This window comes from Saccopteryx leptura, chromosome 1 (genome assembly GCF_036850995.1).
Source record: "Saccopteryx leptura isolate mSacLep1 chromosome 1, mSacLep1_pri_phased_curated, whole genome shotgun sequence".
Taxonomy (NCBI): Eukaryota; Metazoa; Chordata; class Mammalia; order Chiroptera; family Emballonuridae; genus Saccopteryx; species Saccopteryx leptura.
Genome location: NC_089503.1, coordinates 21,146,494 through 21,161,233, shown reverse-complemented (window position 1 = coordinate 21,161,233; position 14,740 = coordinate 21,146,494).

Genomic DNA, 14,740 nt, shown 5'->3' with positions numbered 1-14,740 from the left:
AAGAAAGGAGGGTGGGAAAGAATAAATGGAGTTCAATTTGCTATAGGAGGCAAATAGTTTCCATATACAAGTAACTCTCTCACCTCAGTTATGATGTAATCTGCTTTAGTCTTAAATAATAAAGAGTCCTAGTATTTATAACAAAGTCTTTGTCTTGGGGGGGTGCGTTTGTTTTTAAATCAGAGAAACTCTACTTTTTGTAGTAATTAGAAAGAAAACATTTTTGACAAGCCAAAATGACATCTTGAACTAAATGGAGAGGGTAATAAATGTATCAACTATGTTTGAAAATAACCCAGAGTAGCATCCTGAGACTTTGAGATTCTAATGCTTAATCCTTTGATTCACATAGGATTCACCTGACTTATCAAGGCATCACGTCTGAGAAAAGTAATCAAGTTGGAGGTTAAACAAGTCTTTACAGAGAAAAGAAAGCAGCTAAAAACTGAAGAATAGAAATTAATCAGAGAAAGAGAGGGCCTATTACACTCCACTCTTGTACAGGGATGGAGAGACACAAAATATCATGTTTTCTTAAAAAATAAATGAAGACAGAGGAAAAGAAAACATGTTAACAGAATTCTCTAACAAATGTTAAGCAATGAGTCAAATCTTATAATAAAATTTAATATGGATAGGCCCTGGCCGGTTGGCTCAGTGGTAGAGCGTCGGCTTGGCATGCAGAAGTCCTGGGTTCGATTCCGGTCAGGGCACACAGGAGAAGTGCCCATCTGCTTCTCCACCCCTCCCCCTCTCCTTCCTCTCTGTCTCTCTCTTCCCCTTCTGCAGCGAGGCTCCATTGGAGCAAAAATGGCCCAGGCACTGGGGATGGCTCCTTGGCCTCTGCCCCAGGTGCTAGAGTGGCTCTGGTCGCAACAGAGCGATGCCCCAGAGGGGCAGAGCATCGCCCCCTGGTGGGCGGAGCGTCGCCCCCTGGTGGGCGTGCCGGGTGGAACCTGGTCGGGCACATGCGGGAGTCTGTCTGACTGTCTCTCCCCGTTTCCAGCTTCAGAAAAAAAAAAATAATAATATGGATAAATGCATAATCCTACATGTGGATTCAAATACTTTTTTCTTAATTCTACACACTCTTCTCTATAGGAAGAAGTAGACAAAGATCACCAGTAACACCTGCTCTAGGAGGTGCTAAATGTTTCTGCGTCAACAGATATAGAGACTTCCGAGTTCGAGGAAGATCAGAGTCCCGCTCTTTCACCTCTGCCCTAGTCTGGTCATTTGTGAAATGATGTGTTCTGTTCAGTCCCTTCTGACACAAAAGAAAGATCAGAGGAAACTAGAGGATAATCCAAGAAACATGACCAAACTTGTTATAAACTTGAAACCATAAAATAAAACAAATCTGGAGGTGGTGGTGCTCTAAACATGCACACATAGAACGTCTGAGCCAAGCACTTTGCTATTCTGTGTCCAACTTATCCTCCGGGGTGGCAAACAGGTGTCAACTTGTTACTTAACAAGTATGGCCAATTGGCTATAACTTCCCAGAATGTTGTGACAAGGGTGCTGACACTATATGTAAGTGCAGCCAAGAAATCAATTAGTGGTGACTGCCACGGCCACGAATGCAGGAGCAGTGGCACTCATCTTAAGCTTTGGCCATTTCTGTCTGATCAGCTATATACATCGACCAGCAGAAATTCAGTTCTGGGCAAGAACATACAAAGGGTTAAGACAGTCTCTTCAATAAGTGGTATTTGAAAAACTGGAAAAATACATAGAAAAAAAATGAAATTAAGTCACCTTCTTACACCATACACAAGAATAAACTCAAAATGAATTAAAAATTTAAATGTTAGACTTGAACCATAAAAATCCTAAAAGAAAACATAGGCAGTAAAATCTCAGACATTTCTTAGCCCTGGCCAGTTGGCTCAGTGGTAGAGTATGAGCCCAATGTGTGGAAGTCCTGGGTTCGATTCCTGGTAAGGGCACTCAGGATAAGCGACCATCTGCTTCCTCCACCCCTCCCCACCCCCCCTTTTCCTTCTCACCACCATGGCTCGAATGGTTCAACAAAGTTGGCCCTGGGCACTGAGGATGGCTCCATGATCTCACCTTAGATACTAAAATAGCTTGGTTGCTGAGCAACAGAGCACTGACCCACATGGGCAAAGCATTGCCTGATAGGCAGCTTGCCAGATGGATCTTGATAGGGGCACATGCAGGAGTCTGTCTCTGCCTACCTGCCTCTCACTTAATTAAAAAAACAAATCTTGGACATTTCTTGTAAGAATATTTTTTCTGATCTACCTCCTTAGGCAAGGAAAACAAAAGAAAAAATTTTTTATTTTTATTTATTTATTTATTTTGTATTTTTCTGAAGCTGGAAACGGGGAGAGACAGACAGACTCCCGTATGCGCCCGACCAGGATCCACCCGGCATGCCCACCAGGGGGCGATGCTCTGCCCCTCCGGGGGCATCACTTTGTTGCGACCAGAGCCACTCTAGCACCTGGGGCAGAGGCCAAGGAGCCATCCCCAGCGCCCGGGCCATCTTTGCTCCAATGGAGCCTCGCTGCAGGAGGGGAAGAGAGAGACAGAGAGGAAGGAGAGGGAGAGAGGTGGAGAAGCAGCCAGGGCCAACAAAAGAAAAATTAAGCAAATGGAACTACATTGAAGAGACAATCATCAAAATGAAAAGACAACTCACTGAATGAGAGAACACATTCACCAGTAATACACCTGACTAGTGGTTAATATCTAAGTTTTTATTAAAAACTTGTAAAACTCAACACCAAAAAAAAAAATTTCCCAATAAAAATATAGGGAAAGAATCATTTTTTAGACACTTCTCCAAAGAGAACATATAGATGGCCAATAAACACATGAAATGATGCTCAATGTCACTAATCAGAGAAATACAAATTAAAACCAGCGAGGTATCATCTCACACCTGTCAGAATAGCAATCATCAATAAAGTCAGCAAGGCCCTGGCCAGTTGGCTCAGCGGTAGAGCGTCGGCCTGGCATGTGGGGGACCTGGGTTCAATTCCCGGCCAGGGCACATGGGAGAAGCACCCATTTGCTTCTCCACCGCCCCCCCCCTCCTTTCTCTCTGTCTCTCTCTTCCTCTCCCGCAGCCAAGGCTCCATTGGAGCAAAGATGGCCCGGGCACTGGGGATGACTCCTTGGCCTCTGCCCCAGGCACTAGAGTGGTTCTGGTCGCAACAGAGCGACACCCTGGAGGGGCAGAGCATTGGCCCCTGGTGGGCAGAGCATCGCCTCTGGTGGGCGTGTCGGGTGGATCCCGGTCCGGCGCATGCGGGAGTCTGTCTGACTGTCTCTCCCCGTTTCCAGCTTCAGAAAAATCAAAAAAATAAAATAAATAAAAAAAAAATAAAGTCAGCAAACAAGTGTTGGTAAGGATGTGGAGAAAAGTGAACCCTCATGCACTGTTGGTAGGAATGCAGACTGGTACAGCCACTGTGGAAAGCAATATGGAGTTACCTCAAAAAATTAAAAATGGAGCAGCTGCCTTTTGACCCAATCATCCAACTTCTAATATATCTGAAAAAAAACGAAACATAGTTTGAACAAATAAATGCACCCCTGTGTTCACTGCAGCATTATTTACAATAGCCAAAATCTGGAAGCAGTCCAGTGTCCATCAACAGGGGACTGGATAAAAAAGCCATAGTACATTTACACAATGGAATACTACAAGGCCATAAAAGACAACAAAATCTTACCTTTTGCAATGGCATGAATGGAGCATTATGCTAAGTAAAATAACCCAGTCAGAGAAAGACAGATACAATATAATTTCATGCATATGTGGAATCTAATGAACTAACATGCAAAACAGAGTCAGACTCATAGATAGAGAGCTGGCTGACAGCTGTCGGAGGTGGGCAGCTGTGTGAGGGGGTTGGAAGGATTGAGAGAAAAAAAGAGAGAGAAGAGAAACTCACGAACACAGACAAGAATGTGGTGACTGTGAGGGGGAGAGATGCAGGAGGGTAATAGTGATAAAGACTTGACTTGGGGTGGGGACTGAACACACAATATGGTGTACAGAGATGTGTTGCAGAATTGGACTCCTGAAACCTGTATAATTTTGTTAACCAGCATCACCTCAATAAATTCATTTTAAAATTTTAAAAGAGGAAATTCAATTCTGAGCCTTGGGCTCATCTCCCCAGTCTCATAGTGGCCTCCCCATAAAACTCTGGTAAAATCCTTCTGGAAAGTAGCCAGGTCAAAAGAGGACTATAAAGCCACCTTAACGAGCGCCGGCGAGGCTGCAAGTGAATATTAAACTCCTTTGCTTTCCCTCAGTGCCCTTCAAATGAATTAGAAGAAGCATGTCTGAGCAAGTGCCACAGGTAAATTGTCATATTGAAGATGGTAGAAACTGAATTCTGATAAGTCATCCTGGTCCCTGTGAATATACCCAGAGAAACATAGCTTTAAAAGATAAAGAATATAGCACCTAGAATAAGACATGTAAGAGAAAGTCACACCTTCAGTAGTCCTTGTGGTGCATTGTCCCCCTTCTTTCAGGCTTTTTCTACCAAATTTTTGACTCATGGGAACACAAAGTCCAGATAGACTCATCTTGATGAGGCATCAGAAGACAGTAACATGGGATATTATGGGGACTGATGAGGGTCCCTAGGCAGAGTGGACATTTAAAGGACTTAACATTTCGCTCTCCCTATCACAGATTAGGCCTCTTTGGCATGGTGCAGCAAGTCCGAAAACCAAGTTTGAGTCCAAGTTTTGCCAGATAAGATCTTAGACAAATTATTTAATCCTAGTAGAGACTGAAACACAGAAAGATTAATATTATTCATATTATGGGGATGTTTGGAAGATTAAAAGATGAATCTCTTTTAATTCTTTTTGCTTGCTTTTAAAGTAATAGATGATCATTGCAGAAAATAGAGGAAGATATAAAAGGAATAAGGGAGAAATAAATTATTTCTAACCGTACAACCTAAAAATAAACAACATGACCATTTCTGGCCCTGGCTGGTTGGCTCAGCGGTAGAGCGTCAGCCTGGCGTGCGGGGGACCCGGGTTCGATTCCCAGCCAGGGTCCATAGGAGAAGCGCCCATTTACTTCTCCACCCCCCCCCCTTCCTCTCTGTCTCTCTCTTCCCCTCCCGCAGCTAAGGCTCCATTGGAGCAAAGATGACCCGGGCGCTGGGGATGGCTCCTTGGCCTCTGCCCTAGGCACTAGAGTGGCTCTGGTCATGGCAGAGCAACGCCCCGGAGGGGCAGAACATCACCCCCTGGTGGGCAGAGCGTCGCCCCTGGTGGGCGTGCCGGGTGGATCCAGGTCGGGCGCATGCAGAAGTCTGTCTGACTGTCTCTCCCCATTTCCAGCTTCAGAAAAATACAAAAAAAACAAAAAAAAACAAAAACAAAAACATGACCATTTCAGTGTACAACATTTATTGAAAAGAAATAGGAGAATTACATAGTATTCACACACACACATAGGGCTACCATGAACAATTAGATTAGCTTTTGTCTCAGAGTCCAGGAATAACAAGAACCAAAGAGAATGAGAGAGAACAAATGTCAAGTTTCTCATTTAGCCTTCCAAAATTTTACTAGGCAAGTATAAACATTATACATAAATTCATATATTTAATAAGTCATTTAAATGTATTTTAGAGCACTTTTTTTATGTTGGCAAATACATCATGTAACAGCAAGGTAATATTTTTATTGATGAGCCCTACTTCTAAGACAGAGAGGTTGGGGGACATTATTGGGCTATACAGTCCCTGCCATACTACCAGAGGCTTCTAAAGTGGTAAATGCCCAAACAGATGTCCATTACTATTATATGCTCCTTGACCCCAAATTACAAGCTGGTCTTCTGTTGAGCTTATCACATACAGTGTCATATGCTATATATTCTAGCGAAGTCAAGCAGTCTTTTTCTTGGCCTCTTTCCTCCAGAATCCCACACTGGTTTGGCCTTCCTGGATTTCAGCACTAGGATACTGAAAGGTGCACACAAACTAATCTAAATGAAAAATCAGAGAGATGGGCCTAGGAGACTCTTTCCCTATTCTGTCCTACTGGAGAAAATACAAACCCACCAGACGACAGCAAACTTATGAAAGAGAAGAGAAAACCACATTCACGGTTTCAGGGGTAGTCAACCTTTTTATACCTACCGCCCACTTTTGTATCTCTGTCAGTAGTAAAATTTTCTAACCACCCACTGGTTCCACAGTAATGGTGATTTATAAAGTAGGGAAGTAACTTTACTTTATAAAATTTATAAAGCAGAGTTACAGCAAGTTAAAGCATATAATAATAATTACTTACCAAGTACTTTATGTCGGATTTTCGCCAAGTTTGGCAGAATAAATCTTTATAAAACAACTTACTATAGTTAAGTCTATCTTTTTATTTATACTTTGGTTGCTTGGCTACTGCCCACCATGAAAGCTGGAACGCCCCCTAGTGGGCGGTAGGGACCAGGTTGACTACCACTGGTTTAGATAAAACCTGTTTACTTCCTTACAACTTGCTTCTCCTTGACTGAAGGGAGTGAAGGGCAAAGTGAACACCCTCTGGAGGTTAATCAGGGTGGTAACCCATTCAGCTCAGAGGTCACTTTTCTTAAGAGTAGAGTCACGTGTCTGGCTATCAAAGAGAATCAATTAACCACTGGAGTTATAATCATTCCCAAGGGGCTACCTAATTGGGAATAGAAATTAAGTTCAATGTCGTTCCTCGGCATTGACCCTGACACTAATTATAAAGGTCATGTGAGCACGTATCCAATCAAGAAAGTTATCTGTACACATTTGCCATCAATTCATGAAAACCAGTTTTAAATGGCAGAATATGGAGTCAACAAAGTTAGGCAGGGATACCTTTTACATGGGCATAAGGAACAAAAATCACCATAGTAGACAACAAAATTACATGGGCAAGGGTGCTCTTGAAAATTCCATGAAGTGTCCAGAAATTATAGGAAATGATTTGTATATAATCCTATAAAATACATATTTTCAACAAATTTTCTAATTCTATGTCATTTTTAAAGTTTCTGTTATTTTTGCAAAAATGTCAACAGTTGGTCAACAAGTAGTTTTCATATCTTTGAATGATCAAAAATACTTTTTCATAGAATTAACTTTTTCAGACTCATTTCCCTATGACATGTGCACACTGAAGTGAATAAAGTATGGGACCATTAATCTTCTTTAATTTGACATTAAATCAGCAAAGATTTTTAAGTTGAATCACATAAATTCTATTTGCAATGGTAGACTGAAGGGAAGAGATATTTTGGACGTTCAGCCTAGAGACACTTAGGGACTCATATTCTCTGATTCAGCACTCTAAAGTCAAACAACAGGAAAGAGACCACCTTTTAAACAACAACATAAATATCTACTTTATATGCAGCTCCTACTTTCAGCCAAGCACTGTGTTAAGCCCTAGCAACAGCCTTTCAAGTTTAGCCTTTCAAAATATCTCCATTTTATAGTGAGCTTAGAGAAATAAACTAACTTTGCTCAAGGTTTTGAAGAAAATAAATTGTAGCCCACAATTTGAGCCCAGAAGGCTCAAGTGCATATTCTTCCTATCTGTCTACAGAAAATCTATCCTTTGAAAATGGGGTTTGAATTTCTTACATGTGATAAATAACTCTTCTGCTTCCAACGAAAGTGTCACTAGTGACAGAGAGTAAATCATCATATGATTTATTCTAGTATATGACCCATCTGTAAAGAAGTTATTTCTCATTTTTGCTGGCACTTTCTGGACAGTTGATCTCATTCTGAAAACACTAAATCTGGGGCCTCTCCTTGCCCATTGTCAACATTCTTTAGTCTGTAAAGTGCTCCTCCGTGAAGATGAAGCAATGGTTCTGAATGTGCGGTCACCAGTCAAGCAGTATCAGCACCACTTGGGAACTTACCAGAAAAGCAGAGTCGAGGGTTTTGTGGCAGAGTTGCCAAATCAGAAGAAACCCTGGGATGGGGCTCGGCGATGTAGGATTTAACTAGCTCCCTCTGCAATTCTATGGCATGGTCAAGTTTGAGAACCACTGATCTGATCTACAGCAGGAATTTCTATAAGTGTTCCCCTAAGTCACTCAGACCCTCACAGAGCCTTCTTTCTGTAAGATTCATACCAAAAGCATTGTCAAGCCTCTTAATTCAAATGATCAGAAAGTGCCAAGTCTAAATTTGTTCAACTATTTGTTCCTTTCCTGAAATAGAACTTTAATTCCATCAAAAAGTTCATGCAGAACAAGAGACCCTGCCTTCCCCTAGGAGGCATTAAAGAGGTGGAAGCAGAGTTATGGGTACACACATTCATACACACACATAAACCTAAACACACAAGCATGAGGGGAACTCTGTCTGGATTCAATGTAGTCTTATATGTCCCAGGATTCCTTGTGTAGGCTTAAGAGTTCAGGGGCATTGCTGGACTCAACTATAGTGAAACTGCCTAGGCATGCATCAGTGTACAATGCATGAAGCTTTGGATCTCATGCCATTGGCTTGTTGTATGACCTCAGGCAGGTAATTAGCCTCTTATTTTCAGTATCCTCATCTATAAAATGGGAAAGTTAACATTTGTTGGGTATTTCCTACATTTTTGGGGCATTGTCCTGAATGTTTTCCAAGTATCTCACATTTAATACTTATGACAATCCTTCCATTTAGGTATTGTGGTCCCTGTTTTACAAGTTTAAAGTTCAAAGAAGTCAAGCCAACTGTCTGAGATCACACAACAATTTAATGATGGAGCCAGATTTAATCATTGTCTGTGATTCCAAAGCTTGTGCTCTTATCCATTATGCATGTTCTAAAATTTCTTCTGTTTCCATCATTTTCCCATCTAAGATCTCAAACACACCTTCTCCACTCTATTTGGAGTTCTGGTTTTCAATGAACATGGATTGATCTGAATTGCACATATAGCTGAGTAAGCCACACTTCAAGTTAAAGAATTTCTGAAGATTTTTAAGGAATGGCAAGAAAAGAAGTGTTTTATATGAATGTTTGGGTAAATTTAAATATATGTAATGCTTATTATACCCTTTACAGATTTAGGGTCGCTTTGCTAGGATAGAGACATAAAATATATAAGTTGTCCATAAAAGTATATAAATTATAATATACAATTTATAATAATATAACTTATAATACACAAAATAGATAATTTTATTTATAAAATTACCATGTTTAGGATATCCAAAGATGACATGGTTTAAACAGGGAATAAAGTAAGATGTTTGTCGCTAAGCACCCCCAGAGGCATTTCTAGAATAAACCAATTCTAGAATTAGAAACAGGACATATTAAAGATACAAAGGGCTCAGTATGCAGAGAGATCAAGTCCAATACCCACTTTCTGTGTACTCAGAAATAAACTACAGGTTTTGTTGATGTTGCTTCCCAGTAACATAGTTCTTGACCCCTTTACTAGAAATAACAGGTAAAACAATCTCTGCTATAGTGATGGATGTTATGATTTGTTTAATTAATTATCAACTACCAGACAGGATGTTGGGGGAGTAGAGTCCTCTGGTGTATCTACTATGGTCTGTATAAACAAACAGCAGGTGTTTGAGGCCCCCAGATGACAATCATGAGTGTGCAGCCTAATTACTTCTTCATTCAATATTTTTATTTATTATGCAGAAACATTGTTTCTTACTCTGCCTTTGGTTTCTGCAAGTAATATGGGAACAAAAGAGTTGAAAATCAATTACCCACCAGGTCCTCCATCAAACAGGGCCCAATATTGCTAGTGGCTTCAACTGAATTATTTGCTGGTTTTTTCGTCGTCCTTGGGTGATCTAAAACGCTGATGGAGGTGGCATTAGACTGCATGTCAGTCATGAGAACAAAGACAGGAAAGAGCTGAAGTAGGAGGCAGTGTGGCATAAGACAGCTGTTCTCACCCCAGCTGCACAAGAGAGAGAGGGAGGGGGCATTGAGCACTGAAGAAGGGGGGGGAGGACAGAGATAGAGGGAGGGGGAGAAGGAGGGAAGAATTGCTTTCCTGGCCTACTGACTTACTTGGTCCCAGAGTGGGCCAGTACATTGGGTAATCTTTTTTTTTTAATTTTTTATTTTATTTATTCATTTTTAGAGAGGAGAGAGAGGGAGAGAGAGAGAGAGAGACAGAGAGGGAGAGAGAGAGACAGAGAAGGGGGAGGAGCTAGAAGCATCAACTCCCATATGTGCCTTGACCAGGCAAGCCCAGGGTTTCAAACCAGCGACCTCAGCATTTCCAGGTTGATGCTTTATCCACTGCGCCACCACAGGTCAGGCCACATTGGGTAATCTTGATAAGAATCGAGGGTAGTTCTAATATTAACACCAGGACTGGGAACCACTGATGGGGAACAACAGAAGTAGGGCGTTCAAAACCAAGAAAACTTGAAAACGTGAATTTGGGATCACTATTTATCAACAAGTTCACCTCTCTGATTAAGTATCCTGTTGTATAATGTACAAATAATGTATTTACAGTATATACAAGTAAATACACTAAAAAGCAAAAGTGATAAAAAGCACCATTAAAAAGAATAAATGGAATCTTGGGGGACCTCAGTGTGAAAAAGCATACTGCCACCTAGGGGGTGAAGAGGGACCAGAAGAAGGCTTTTAGACAGATGTGGTGATTTCGGCTATGAATAGGCTGGAGTTTTCCAGGGAAAAATACCATCTGGATATTAAACCCAGTTGAAATAAATATGAACTTCAAAGACCATAAATAAAAATATAAAAATTAAAATTTTTCTGCATTTTTTTGTCTTAAATATCTATTTTTCTATCCAATAGAATTTTACTTAGTATTTCCAGGTGTACTCCATCTATTCTGGGTAAACTCAGTCAATGTATGTTTAAGATAGAACAGCTATCCTATCTCGAGACGGGGGCAGGGGGAGGAGCTTATCTAGCACCAGACAGTGGCTGAGTGAGGTAGCAGGTCCTCAGTCATTCTTAGATCTCCATGGCCTCCCATCTACCCTGTCCCTATGATCTGCAGTCCTTGCTGAATCTGGTGCTCATGCCCTCAATCCTGCCATGACGTCCAGTTGCCAGGTCCCTGCTGGAGGTCACGCTGCCTTTTCCAGGTTTAGGCTTCTTCAGGGCTGCCAGCCAACTGGCTACTTTCTTGTCCCTGTTCCATGGGACTATTTGTGTATGTGAAAGGCTCAGGGGCTTCCCTCATCCCTCTAATTTCTAGATAGCACACGTTCCTTTCCTAGATAGCTAGTATCTCAGAGTAAGGAAGCCTTAGCACTGTGCTCACTCTCCTGGGTCTCACCCAGAGAGAGAGAGAGAGCACAGGTCCTTTCTCCCACAAATTCCCTCCCCAAACTTCACTGGGGTTTCTATCAAACCCCTGCCCACCATTGGAGACTTTGGCAGTAGGGAGAGAACAGGGACTCTCTAGAGCCTAAGCAGGGGTCATATTTCTTCTGAGTGGCCTTCCCTTTCCCAGCCCTGGCTCTCAGTTACCTTTCAGGGTGAGAGGTAGTCTTACTTTTACTTATTTCACAAGGATTAGCCCCAGATCTTTGGCTTTTGGTGCTACTACTACTACTACTACTACTAATAATAATAATAATAACAACAACTACATCACAACAAAATAAAACAAAAAAATTTAAAAAAAACAAATGGTAGATTTTAGCAACACAAACACATTATACTTTCAAATATACTGTCTCCATCTTGGGCTTCAAAAGTCAGTTTTTTAATTTCACAACAAGCATTAACTCATTTCTTTCTCTCTATATTGAGCATTAATCCTACTCAGAGGACTAGAGATGGGGGGAGAAAAGGTGTTACAAGATAATCTCTGTTTAACAAGGGGTGGAGGGGTTTAAATTAGATTGAAATATTATCAATTATTCAATGACAATCAAGCAAGTAAAAACAAGCAGTAAAACAAACAAAAAAAATAGTCTGATATTTAAAAGTTTCCTCTGGTCCATATCCCTAGTTCAACTTGCATAATACTGACTCACTGAACACAATGTGATATGAGGTGGGAAGACAGCTCTCCTAGGTGGAGTCTTAAGCTGCACTTCCCAGCATGCCCTCTGCTTCCCCCTGCCACAATCACAGATGCTGAGAATATAGAGTGGGGCTGAGTTTATGTGCAGAGCTTCCTAAGTCCTGGTGTCCTCAGTGACTCTCCTGAAGACATTTTTATCTTTCTTCTTTAAACCCTTGTCTTCATGATTAAATAACCTAATCACTGGTAGCCATGGGGTGTCTTTCACCTGCAATGCAGCACAATAGAGCTGCATGCATTGGCTAAGAGGGCAATTTTGTTCAGGGGAGAAGAGACCACCACATGCTCTAGCCGTGGCAGACAAGTGTTCGCTACTTTTCTGTTTGGTGATTTTCAGTTTTCCACTTGCATTGCTGCGACCAAAACGAGAATTTTCACATTTTTGAATATGGCATAATTTATGCAGGAGGCATTTAATAATGACTCCAGTGAAAGACAACTGTAAAATTAACCGAGCATCCTTGGGTCCAAAAATAAATGCTCAAAACAATTGCTAATTGAGCTGTTTGGATCTTCAATTTTCCCTTTCCAAGAACCGAAGCCCTCAGTAAAACAGATCCATGGGAAACTGCAGACATCTGTCAGCCATACCTCCCACCATAAGAATTTCCGTGCTGTCTGGCTTCAGAGCCAGTATTAAATGCCAGGGATGAGAACTGAGGAGATGTGGTACACCAAAGGGGTGACCCAAAAACCTACTGGGATACTAAGTGGGCACAACACCCATCCATGCCATGCCTTCTCAACTCAAAACCATCGCCATCTGAGAGATGTCCACTTGTCTCTTCAAACTTGGAAACCAGGAGATGAGATCCACGGTGGAGTCCCAAATCCCAGCTGCTGAAGTCAGCACTCCTCAGCTCCATCCTATCACTTCTCTACCGACTGCTTAAGAACATTGTTTTAATAAAGGGTCAGAAGTGTAAACCATGTGAGCCATGATATCTCCCTCCCATGACCATGACTGACAGCCATCAAAATCTAAGTATACCAACCTTAAATGAATATAATAGTGGATAGCAACCATAATTGAAAAAAACTTTTTAAATCTAAGTATGCTCCACTTTTCCACTGAGCCCAGACTTGCCCCACAAGCCTTAGAGGCAGAACAACTTCATCAGATATAAAACTTTGTCATTCTGGATGTGTGAGATTTAATGATGGATTGTGAATATGACAATTTTTTTTTACCTGACTGGCACGAACTGTTTCAGATTATTCAGCTACATCTCTGTATTATTTCAGCTTAAAAGAGAGGAGAGATGGGCTTCCAGTCCCAGGGATGGGGTGACCTGTTTGGAACTTGCCTGTCTGCCACAGCAGTTATAAAACTGGAAATACTCAATGAGACAACTGATTTCAGAAACTGAACCACCATCGTAATGGCATTGTTACAATACTGTTCACTGAGAGAAAGGAGCTACAGGAGGTGAGACCACATTCTCCCAGCTTCTTGTTTGGGGGAAGTTTCAGAACCGGGGCATCGGGATACACACAAAATAGAGCATGCACTCCTCCCTGAGCTGAGGAGCAGGGATCAGAGTTCAGAGCAGATTGAACAATGTCATTTGTGGGGAAATAGTTCCAGAGAGCAGGGAGCTGACACAAATCGGGCCACATGGGGGTTCCTATCAAATTCTTATTCCTGAATGAGGCTATAATGCAGCAGCCATCTATTCTCAACTTGTACACGAACACCGGGCCATGCCATTCATGGAGCAAATGCAGGGCATTCCACCTTCCTTCAGCCATTCAGCCAGTGTTCTGAGACTGCCCAGATGGTCATAGGTGTGAGCAAAAAAGGGGGGGGCACTGGTGTAAATTACTTATGCCTTCTAGCTTAGGCTCAATACCAGAATGAACCATTTCCTCCTCAGGAGTGACTGCGCTAGCCCTTCGGAAGTATGACCTGCCATGTCCAAAAGAACCAAAGTCAGTTCCAGACTTTTGGTCACTTGGTGCTCCATGGCCGAGTGTTTCCAGGCCCTCTATCCGTAAGCTATTCCTAAAAGTCATAATTCAATGCTAAGAATGTCATCACCTGCTCCAGTCTCCCAGGGTCTGACGCCTTATGATGCTTCCTCAGGGGCTTGCCATAAACTCCATACGGCATCTTTCCTTACCATCAACACCTCCTAAGCCATGGGGGCTGTAGCATCATCTGGTCCAAGGAGCAGAGGCGCTGGCCCTGCAGCCTGGACCTGCTGCAGAGCCCTTTCCTGCTCCAGGTACCAGTGCAAAGCTGGAAGCCTTCCGTGTGGCCAGCTGAAAGGACTGGAGCAGCACTCCTGGGTGTGGAATGAGTTGCGACAGCATGGATGGACCTAGAGAGCATTATGCTAAGTAAAATAAGCTGGTCAGAGAAAGACAAGCACCATATGATTTTACTCATATGTGACACCTAATAAACAAAATGAACTAACAAGAAAAACAGAGATTCATAGATAGGGAACAGGCTGACAACTGGGGGGGGGTGGCAGGGATTGAAGGGTAGAGTAACTCAGAAAATAAAAAAGAGAGAAACTCACAGGTAAAGACAACAGTGTGGTGATGGGGGGAGGGGGAGGAGAGCATACAAGGGATAAACAGTGATGGATGCAGACGACTTGCCGTGGTGAACAGTGTACAGATGACATGATGTAGAATTGTGCACCTGAAATCTGTATAATTTTGTTAAACACTGTCA